Genomic DNA, 12,436 nt, shown 5'->3' with positions numbered 1-12,436 from the left:
TTGTTTTTTGGCTCTATGGAATACAGTTGGATGGCCAATAAATAATAGTTGGAGGGGAGACGAATCACAAAATGATAATTTTGTGTTTACTCACAACTGCCAGGGAAAGGGGACAGGGAAGGAGATATGCGGTCACATTAACATAAGGGGCAGGCAACTAGAAAGACAGTTGTGTTAAACAACACAACACCAACAGGGTGGGAGGGTGTGAAAAATTGTGTGACTCACAAAAGACACAGCTGTGGTCTCTTCTTTACAAGTTTTAATATGAAGAATACAAGAAGCACAGTGTAGACAAACGTTTTTTGTTTGTTTGCACTTCAGAGGTTATAACAGTCTTAAACAAAAGTTATTTCTTAAGCTTGCCATGGTACATGTAAAGAGCTCCCCCCATGTCCATGCAAATAGTCAGTTCCCCTTCTGACAGCTGAGATTACAGGATTTTTGCCCTGTCTGCTCAGCACAGTTTCCTTTGCTAGCATAGGTTAACAAATTCAAGTTTCTGGGAGGGGTGGTTGATGGGAAGACAAGCCTGAGTGAAGAGGCCAAAACTAAAACCAGAAGGGCTGCAGCCAAATAGCACATTGTCAGGGGTGGTATGCAACAGAAGAATGCCAAAGAAGATGAATGAAAGGTGTAAAAAACAGTGGTGTGATCAGTGCTGCCTAGTACATAAACGTAGGTAGTGAAGGCAAAGTAGCTAATAAAGCTAGAGGTGATGGATATTAAGTCTCTGAGATGAGTGAAAGTATGCAAATTGTGAGGCAGACAAAGAAATGAGAGCTGGCAATAACTGCAGAGAATGTCAAAAAGAAAAGATTATAGTGGTGCTGGAAAACAAAGGTCAATCTGATGAAGATGATTTCAGAGAAACTGGAAGAAGGCAAGAGGAAATGAGAGCATCCAGTAAAGACATGGATTGATTGCATGATAGAAGACCTGTGACAGTCAGGCATGGCCGTCATAGGACTAGAGTATGAGTCAGGAAAGATGATGACAGCTGACGCGGCGACCCAACCTCATATATCAAATGGGCAAAGGGAGCTAGATGATAATGATGGTGTTAATGTATTAAAAAACAGTATATTTGGATACTTATCAAATAGCACTGCAGTCTCTATCACCATTGTCATGTACATAAAAAGTCTTTCAGCTTTTCCCAGTTAAGGGTCACCACAGACTATCACCGATCTGCTCATGTTTGGCAGTGGATTTTTACAGTGTTGAGTTGCTTGCCTGGAGCCCAACCATCAGAGAAGACACACACACACACACACACACACACACACACACACACACACACACACACACACACACACACACGCATGCACGCACGCACGCATGCACGCACGCACACACACCTACTTGCATGTCTTTAAGGTTCAGTCGATCGCAGGGAGGATATGCAGACTCCACACAGACGGCACTCAAGCTGACAATCGAACCATAGAGCCTCTTGCTGTGAGGCGACAATGCTAACCACTGCACCAAAATACTCCCAGATTGTTGGCCTTGGCCAGACCCCAAATAGCAGCTCTAAAATAGAAATATTTCTTTCAAGGTAAAAGTCCACAACATAGTTCAAATCAGTGTAGCAAAATCCACATTTCCAGTTCCTTACAGCACACTCCAGCTCACTACTCTTAAATTCAGGAATCAGGATTGAATGTCCTGATTTTCCTGTAGCAGGCTACTGACTCCTATAAAACAGTAATGTTCAGTTAGTACCTCATTTTTACTTAACTGATACAGATAATTGACAGGCTACCTGTAAGAATGTTCCCACACTAAGACTGCACCAAACATTTAAAGGCATGACTCCTTTTCCAGAATCAACACATCACAAGATAAAACAGTATCTAATATTGATTTTGTATCATGTGTACTCAGAGTGCCCATTGTATATATTGGCGACTTCTTCCTAAAACAATATTGCTGTTTCCACCATATTATGTAAATACATAAAATGTTGTTAGGAGGTATAAGTAATTAACAGAACATCACTCTAGTGACTAGATCAGCAGACTTTGGTGGTAGAGCAGGATCAATTTATGGAAACGCTACAAACTGAAGTGAGACAATATAGTAAAAATATTATCTAAAAGACATAGGTTAGATTTATAAAATGAGAGGAATCCACTGATAGAACTGCAAAATAAGTTATATGATGGTGATGAAGTAATATGGGGGGCGTGAAAGGGATGAAACAACAGACAGAGGGATTGTTAGAAAAGATATTAATTTCTACATGAGACCTTAATGATGGCCATTTGCATAGTTCATCTGGATATTAGAAGGCATTGTTAGTAAGGTTGAGACAACAGAGAACACAAATTATTGTTGGTTGCCTGAGAAAGAAGAGCCCCATTTCAGTAGTGATCTACTGATGATAGCAGAACTGTTTGGTGAGTATTATAACAGCAGTATCAGACACAATATAAGTTTATCAATATCAGCATGAGATTAAAGATTTCTTATGGGGTTGAGGTTGTCATATCTTGTTCCATGTGAAACAGCAGCTGGGTTAACAATCCTTAAAGGGACAAGCTAGTGGAGAAAACCCCAGGTAGTGATGGTACACTGTTAGAATTCTGAAGCCTTCATATAGAAGCAGTAATACAGAAGTTAATTCTCTGGAATTCAGGGAAAAGGGCAGTAGACAGTAGAAACAGTGATTAAAACAGAATTCAATTGAACAAGCTGGGCAGTTTCTTAGGTTCATAGGTTCATAGGTGTGTACTAGGCTTCTTTGAGTTCATTTCAGTGTTACCTAAACCATAATTACAAGTTGTTCATGATAACTTTGGCAAAAAGACTGTCAAGATACAATCCACAGTTGGATGACAATAGTTACTGTTGCTTTGTAGAAAGAAGGCAGAGATTTGATAATAGATTAAAAACTAGAATGTTGATGAAGTCTGCTAAAGTACACTGAAAGCCATTATTGTTATTACACTGAGATACAAAGAAGGGTTTTGAGAAGGATGAGGGGTACTATTTAAGATGATAGGACCATACTGGGATACTTGGCTAATAGGTTCATAGGTTCATAGGTTGATACTAGGCTATCTTCCCTAGGGCATTTATAAGCCTAGCCAGAGTGTGTTTGGCTTTTGCCACCCTTTTAGATTAGTTGACTGTGCCTCTGTATAGTAGGTCACAGAAGATAGCCCTTTTAAGGTTAGTTTACTGTGCCTCTGTCTAGTAGGGACACAGAAGAGATCCCAGGGGTAAACCTACGATTTACCATCCACTCGTCAAGATTTCTCTTGAAGAGGGTAATTTTTGTAAGCCTAGCCATGCTTCCCAGAAATATCACAAAGGTATTGGTCCCTTAGCTTTTGTGGGGAGTATATAAACTTGGGCATGAGTGGTCAAAGATTTACAAGTTTTATCGCTCTTATACAAGTGTAGGTGCCAGACCTGCAGTAAATTTATAATTCCCGTCCAGTGATCTAAGTTTCACCTGAATAACTGCAGGTAAAAATTTTGCTTCACATGGATGGGAATCCTATTCCAGAGAAAGGCTAGCCTCTGAGATACATACCAGACCCTCGAACATGTCCTATTTCTTGCTGCAGATTATCTTTAGTTCCTAGGATTGGGTGTTTCTCATACTCCTCATTTTTTACTGTACCTGCACTTTAAAAATTGTTTTTGTGTTAATTTAACTGTTTAGGCTGCCCACTCAAGTGCGCTAGCCTGTGTAAAGCATTTACTGTGTTTTCCTGTTAATTTCTGCTACTGTTCTGCAAAAAAGAAAAAAAAAAAACAACAAAAATAAATATCCTTGTTTCCCGCCTTTTCTGAGCTAGAATAGTCAAGGTTTCAGGTTTTGCTGAATTCCAGACTGTGGTATAGTTTCCTGTATTGCCCATATCCTTACTTGGATAGGAGGAAGCTTCTCTGTTCACCAGTGAGAGTGGGGAGCTTTGAGCAGCCTATCTGTCCCTGGAGGAGTGGTGTCAGCCCAGAAACTAGTAGATTATTGGCTGTTTTGGGCTAATTCCTAGCTCTTTCAAGTTCCCTGCCTTAAAACCCACTTTTGCACAGTTTTGCATGATTTTGCACATAACGCAACATCACGCAGCGTCGTTTTAACTGTTTTAAACTATTCCCGGCTCCACAAAGTTTGCTCTTCAAATTTTCCCTTAGAACTACTTAAACTCTCAATGAAAGCACACTACTTCCCTCTTACAGTCCAACACTTACTCTAGCTTCTCAGTAAAACTTTTGATCTACTCAAAATCTTCAGGAAATCTCTCTGCTTTCTTCTTATAGTCCAGCACTTGGCCTAGCTTCACAGTAAACACAAATAAACTATAAGCACTTACCCCCTCATACAAAACAGTAGTAATAGGCTCTGGATTTTCCCATAAACCAATATTTAAAACTCTCCAGGCATGTCCAAAGTGCAGTTTCAGTCATACTCTCCAGTCCAGCTGGTGAACCTGGGAATCCTGAGGCAATGTTACAATTGCCTCATGTACACAGACAACCCCCTCCTCCTACCATCAACCTCTAATGTATGCGAGAGATGCAACTATACAGCCAAACTGGAGGCTAAGCTCTCTCAACCCAAGACTGGTGCCGCCAGTCAGGAGGAGAAGGTAAACATGCACCTCAAAACCAGTCATACATACACTAATCACACCTGAAAACATGACACATAAACCCATAAAGACATACTCGGAGGCTCTAAATAAAAACTTGCCAAAACAGCAGAGACCTCCTAAGCAGACTCACAAGCATTCACTACCCAACATTAACCATAAACATACCCCACATAGACAGTGTGCCACACAGTCACAGCCCTTAAGGCCAAACAACACCCCTAACACACTAGTAATAGGTGACTCTATCATCAGGCACACTGACGTCCCACTCACCAGACTGAACAAAGAGAAGGTCACTGTAAGTTGCCTGTCAGGTGCCTGGATCTGCCACATAACTCAAGCACTCAGGTTACTACACAGCAAGTACAAATACGACTCTGTCATTGTCCATGCTGGTGTGAATGACTTGAGACGTACCTCCCTGGACTACATGAAAAGAAACATAGAGGAGCTCTCTGATCATGTAGCCCAGGCCGGTATGACCCTGACCCTGAGTAGCATCCTGCCCTCACCTATAATGATGCCACAGTATACAGACAAAATGACTGACTTCAACAATTGGCAAAGCTACTGGTGTCATTCAATGGGGATCCTGTTTCTGTCAGCCTGGGATGACATGCTAGACAAGCCACATTGCTTCACCAGGGATGGCTTGCACCTGTCACCCCTAGGCTTTCGAATACTGGCCAAGGCTCTTGCCACCCCCATAGTGCCTTTTTTTAGGCAAGGCTCAAAAGACAAACCCACCTCCTTAGACAATACAAAGAATAAAAAACTAAGGGTAATGCTACTCAATGCCAGAAGTCTAAACCTAAAGATGCATGCACTCAAGGCACTCCTCAGTATGGAGCAAATCGATATCTGTGCAGTGACAGAAACCTGGTTCAAGGCTCCTGAGAGCACCCCAGCATTACCAGGATTCAACTCATATCATACTTTTTAGCCACAAAACTCGGACAAAAGTGCCAAGGGTGGGGGTGTATTCATCTTCATCAAGGACACACACATCTCCAGATTAGTGGCATTGCATGAAACATCATAAACAATTCATGTGCAACTAACAGTGGGCAAAACTGCCTTCCAAGTCATAGCCTGCTATAGATCACCCTCTCTGTCTCAGGACCCACACGCGGCCTTCCTGAGAACACTAGAGAATATGAAGATCCCACCAAACACCATAATATTGGGGGACTTCAACTACCCAAACATCGACTTGGTAAACTACTCGAGTCCAAACTCATGTGCCTAGCAGTTTCTAGAATTCATCAACTCAAATGCCATGGAACAACTAGTCACTGTTCCTACAAGAGGGAAAATACATTAGACCTAGTCATTACAAACATAAGGGATCAATGTTGCACACCAGAGGTAATTCCCTCGTTGGTGAGATCGGACCACAAACTGATCACAATGGACATCCACATCCCAACCCCACCCCACCCCAGCCAAGGAAACCACAGTGAAAAACCTCTCAAAAATAAACTTCACTCTCCTCAAGACAGAAGTAGGAAGCTTCAAAGCCCCTGAGAAATTGGAAAATGTTACCCAAACTGCAGAATCCTATACAAACACACTCTATATGCGCCTACAGGAATGCATGGATCGTGCCATCCCAAGTAAAACCAAGGCTCACTCCTCCAAAAATAGGAGACCAGTCTGGTGGACCCCAGCCATAAATAAGCTATACAACAAAAGGAGAAGACTACTACATGACAGGGCCAAAACCCTAAAAGGGAAGGCATCCCTGATCAGTATTAACAAGAAACTTCGCTCCACCATAAAAGCCTCAAAGGCAAACTTCGAAAGAAAAATTGCCAAAGACTCCAAAGATAATCACAAGGCATTCTTCAGTTACATCAGGAACCTGGGAGGAAACACCCAGATGTGCTCAGAACTAGTACAAAATGGCACAAAATACATGGAACCGACTGACATTGCCAACATTCTGGCTGACAGGTTCAGTGCAAACTTTACCCCCCTTCCCCCCAAAAGGGCCTGTGTCTATCCCGGATGAATGTAGTCCCCCAGATATCTCAGACACACAGGTAAAAGCAGCTCTCTCCAAAGCTAAAAGCACAGTGTCTATGGGACTGGACAGAATACCAGGCTGCGTCCTGCATGAGCTCCAGGAAGAACTAAACCCCCACTTAAATTCACTATTCCAACTCAGCCTTAAAACAGGTTATGTACCCAAGGAATGGTGTACATAAACAGTGATCCCTCTCCACAAGGGTGGCCCTATAACGGAGCCTGGGAACTATCGCCCCATAAGTCTGACTAGCCTAATTTGCAAGGCTATGGAGCGTATCATTATGGATCTCATAAACAAAGACATTGGGAACCTCCAGACACTGTTAAAGGCAGATCCTGCCTCCTAAACCTGGTTGACTTTTTTGAAACAGTCATCAAAGCCATAGATGAGGGAAAGGCAGTCCACACTGCCTATCTGGACCTTGCTTAGGCTTTCAACACAATACCTCACTCTGGAATCATAAACAAACTAACCAGCTTAAACATCAACCCATATGTCACAAGATGGGTTGCAAACTGGCTTACGGATAGAATGCACGTGGTCAGGGCTGGAATGCCATGTCCAACTCTAAACCTGTTACAAGTGGAGTCCCACAGGGCTCAGTCCTGGGGCACCTGTTGTTTGGTATATACTTCTCTGAAGTACAGACCAGCACAAAAGGACTGTGGCTTACCAAGTTTGCCGATGATTGCAAACTGGGAGCCATAATAGACTCCCTGGCCGACACAAGCATCCTCCGAAAGGGTCTTACAGAGACAGATGCCTGGTGTCAAAGCCATGGCCTCAAACTTAATGCCAAAAAATGCATAGTCATCCCCTTTGGGAAAAACAAGGTGCCCACTAATTACCACATAGAAGGTAACCCACTAAGTACAAAAGAAGTAATAAGGGATCTGGGGACCCAGGTTGATAGTAGCCTCTCCTTTGACAATCATATTGCCAGAATAGTCAGAAAACCTTCTATATTGCCCATCTTATAACTAAAGGGTTCTCGACTAGCTCTAGAGAGGTCATTGTGCCCCTATACTCATCACTCATCAGACCCATAATTGAGTACAATGCCCCATTTGGGATGTACCTTACCCGGCACCTGCAGCAGCTGGAGAGACCCCAAAAGTTCCTTTCCAAAAGGATCATGGGCCTCAAACAGTTGCCCTATGCAACTAGGCTAAAGAAACTACAGCTGTACTCAGTTGCTTACTGCCTGCTCAGAGGCGACCTCTGCCTGACTTACAAGGCCATGTCCAACCCAGAATTAATGGACATGCTCTACCTGAAAAAAAACAAATCCATTAAAGCCACATGCTCCTCAGACTTAAACCTCAGCACAGCAATAAATAGGACATGCTGGAGGGATAGATTCATATCCCAAAGGCTTCCCACACTCTGGAATAAAATCCCAATTCACGTAAGACAAAGCCCCTCGCTGGCCCTCTTCAAGAGAAATCTTGATGAGTGGATGGGAAACCGTAAGTTTGCACCTGGGATCACTCCAGTGGCACTACTGGACAGAGGCTCTAGAAGTTAAATTATAAAGGTGGAGAGAGCCAAACACATTTTTGGCTAGGCTTATAAATGCCCTAGGGCAGATAGTCTAATAGAAACTTATGAACCTATGTGCAACAGGTCCATTAAGGCTGGATCAGCACCAGTTATCAGTCTGTGTCAAGCCTTCTTAGAGGGGTATTTGTGTCTTGGGGGATTCAGTGAGTCTACATAATTTGCAATTGTCTGTGAACTTTGTCAGCCAGATGCCTTTGATGTTAACCTTGACTTTAGTGAAGTAGATGACAAATAGGGGTGACCTCAACAATAATCCCTGAGGCACACTGAGAGTGACTGTCCTTTTTTAGAGGTAGACTCTCCTATCCTAACTTATTCAGGCTTGTTCATGAACCATTAGGTGACATGGGTTAATAACTAATTTATTTAGCTTGTTTATGATGCCTGAGTGGTGTATTGTGTCAAATGCTTTGGCCAGGTCGGGATCAGTGGGGTGCACCAGTTTTCCCTCATCCCTTGTTTTGGTGACCTTCTCAAACGTGTCCAGCAAGTTGAGTAAGCATGGCCAGTACTTGAAAAAAAAAGAAAATGAGCTGGATCTAGAGTATGTGTGGTTCTTACATTGCATCCATGATTATTCTTTCAATGGCTTTACACATTAGACTAGTCAGGCATAAGGGTAGATACTTCCCAGGGTCCATGGATGGCCCACCCTTGTGCAGTGGTATAACCGTTGCAGTCCTCCATTCATTCAGTGCAAAGCCTGTTCAGAGGCTGTGATTAAACAGTAATTCTAGTGGAGCCAATAAGTCATGTTTTATGCTGTTTAGGAGTTAACCCTGCATATTATTTTGGCCCATGAAGACAGGTGTCCTTGGCCTTTGGCACTGCCCTGAGTAATACTCGGGGGAGTTATAGTTGTGAGCATTTTCTAAGGATTATCTGAGGGTAGTAAATTGGAGGTAAATTTGTCAGCCAGTAGATTTCCTGTATCTTCTGGCATAGTACAGGTGGTCCCATTTACAATTAATTCATTACACTGTTGTGTATAACCTTTGAGGTTCTAAACATAGCTGAAGAAAGCTTTATGACTGTCCTTGGCCTAGGAGGCTATTTTTACTTCAAATTTTACTTTGGCAGACTAGTTAAGCCCTGTGTTGCTTATTAAGATTGAAGAGGGAGATTTTACTTTGCTGGGCATTGCACCTCCTAGTTTTATTCATGATTTTCTTCCTTTTGTTGTACAACATTATGGATATTTGGGTCCCACCAGGGTAGCTTGTTTACCCCGTTAGTCCTGCACTTGTTATTTGTTGTTTCCATGTAGCTATTAATACGATTATAAAGTGTTTCCTTGAACAATTCTGCATAGGCAGCAGTGTTCTCAGGGTTTTGAGGGGGGCTCGGAATTTTTCCAAGTTGTCAATTGATAGTAGGAAGTTTGCCTTAGAATAATTCATAAAAGTTCCAAGGTTAGTTGGGATTCTGTTTTTTATTTTTTATTTTATTTCAAAGGAGACACCTTTATGGTCTAAGCAGTGAGGATAATGCAGTAGGTATGACACAACATTCTCCCATGTTTGTGAGCACTAATTGATCCAGCATATTTGTGTTAACAAAAGCCAGGACTCTGAGCATGTGTATTAGGCATCATGCATGATTCCCAGTCTACAGTGGTGTAGTTGAAGTCCATAAATATGGTGTTGAGCTGAACTGGGAGTGTCTCCCTTAAGTTTAAGCGTTATAAGTTTTCTGAGACATGATGGGAGACAAAGATTTTCAATTGGAAAGTAAGAAAGGAAAGTGCATGATCTGGGTTGCAGTCAGGCTGAATGCTAAGTAACTTCCCTGAAGAAAATATGCAGCATTTTAAAATGAGACAGCATTTCAGTAGAAAGGCAGTGTGTGTTTGTGGGAGTGGTATTTCAGTGTATGTCTGTAGTGGCGGTGTGTGTGTGTGTGTGTGTGTGTGTGTGTGTGTGTGTGTGTGTGTGTGTGTGTGTGTGTGTGTGTGTGTGTGTGTGTGTGTGTGTGTGTGTGTCTTACAATGGTATCCAGTGACTGCAGTAAAATGAGAAAAGGTAAACTTAGGTTAACTCTAGCACAGCTCAAATGTGCATTCTTCATGTATACATGCTGATGCTGTGCAAATCAGACACATATTTTGAAGGTACCTATTTGTCCTGTCCCACAAACACATCCATCTGAAACTATAAATATGTGCCCTTTGAATAATATTTGCAATCCCTATTTGAGTAATCCCTGCCCTGCAGCTTATCCTGTTGGAAAACAAATGCTCTAATTCATACACCTGTTGCATCTAAAGGTTTTCTGATTTAGTTTGTTTCTGCTGTCTTGCAACTGTTTTGGGGTCTCATTCTCTGTCCTCAGCCACATCATTAATTTATTCTCATTTTATTATCAGGTAAATTACTTCTGATTTTCAGGAATTGTAGAAAGGTATCAGTTCTACCCCTCACAAGTTTCAGTCAGTTCCCCCTGTACTTTTTGCATATAATGAATCCTATTTCCAAGGAAGCATTCTTCATGCTAACGTTATTAAGCAGTTAAATAATAAATAAAAAGTAAACCACTGTGATGTTGAAACAGTGGTGAACATTTCATGTCAAATGCAACATTCAAAAGAAAACTTATGTCTAATGCATGGGATGAGTAAGATGCAGGTATTAACATAGCAGAAAAATCAGACAACAAAACAGAACCATTATAATAACTGCTGTTATTAGGCATTTAGTAGTTCCATTTGTTCAAGTATATAAAGTCAAGTCAAAATAAAATTTGAATCTGATCACAATAATACATACATCATTCCTGCACTAGCAAATTGCAAAGCTGCTCTTTTTCACCATTGTGAGTCTAGGGAGGCCTCTCAGCAGCTTAATACATTCATTTCGCTAGACTGTGAACCCTGTCTGTGTGTGCTTGTATTTTACAATCAAGTAAATGCTACAGATAGCAAAATGTTTATAGTTGCTTGCAAAAATGTTACATATTCCTACACACCTGATACAAATAATGTTAGATGGTGTTTCAGTATGTGATAATGCAACCAGGACATGTGGCTGTTGATGCCCAGTTAGATTTGGGGCAAGGGCAGTATTACCCTGAGGGAGAACTCAAAGATTCAAACTCAGTGACTAGCTGAAAGTGACACTGTAATTCCTGGCTTGGTATAACTTGGTGCTGGTCCAATACAAGGTGCAGCCTTTCCTTTTGGTTTTATGTTACCGGACACATGATAGATTATTACCACAGTCTGATATATAACAGAAAACAATTGGCTTGCTTAAAGTTATCAAAACCCACAATGCTTATGGTGATTCTTTATACAGCTACTCCATAGCCAAGACTTGGAATTCCCTTCCCCAGCATTTACTATCTATACCAAATACCCTTACCTTCAAACAACTACTTAAAAATTTTTTTCCAGTCACTGGCTATGCTCCTGTACTACCCCTGGCTAAGAAATACACCCTTCCCACCCACTGTGTTTTTTAAGTAACTCAGTATAGTTTTGATTGCGTTGTTGTTTTGTTGATATCAGTTCTGACTTTTCTTGTTTGATGTGTGACATTTTATCTTGTATTAACTTGATTTTACACTATACTACATTATTATGTAAACTTTCATAGTAATCATTTTAGTACTGTAACTAGCATATTAGTATAAATATTGTAAACGTACTTTTGTGGGGGAGCTTTTCTCTCTGGGTCTTCACTGAAAACGGGTTTGTATTTAGCTCAGTTGGATGCTACCCAGTCATAAAATGTAATAAAAATAATAAATAATTGGTTCCGTTTCTGTTGCCATTCCAAGGAGATCCAGTATCTATCAGCTTGGGGTGACATGATCAACAGTCCTCAATGCTTTGCCAGAGATGGTCTTCATCTGTCACCCCCATAGTGCCTTTTTTTAGGCAGTGTCTCAAGGACAAAATTCCTGATGTAAGAACGTCATCTAAGAACAACTTCAATGTTTTGCTGCTAAATGCTAGGAATCTTAACATGAAACTGCATTCACTGGAAGCAATCCTCACCTTGGAGGACACAAATATTTGTGCAGTCATAGAGACCTGGTTCAAGGCTGTAGACAGCACCCCAGCCATAAAGGGTTATACCTCCTTTCTCATGTTCAGACCACAAACTGAAAGTGTAGGAACTAAAGGAGGTAGTGTATCAATATTCATTAAAGACAAATACACCTCCAGACTGGTTAGACAGCATGATTCCTTGGAGATAATTCAGGTTCAATTAACTGTTGGTAG

The sequence above is a fragment of the Protopterus annectens genome, chromosome 3.part1 (assembly GCF_019279795.1).
Source record: "Protopterus annectens isolate FY-2018-M chromosome 3.part1, PAN1.0, whole genome shotgun sequence".
Taxonomy (NCBI): Eukaryota; Metazoa; Chordata; order Ceratodontiformes; family Protopteridae; genus Protopterus; species Protopterus annectens.
This window is presented reverse-complemented; position numbering follows the sequence as displayed.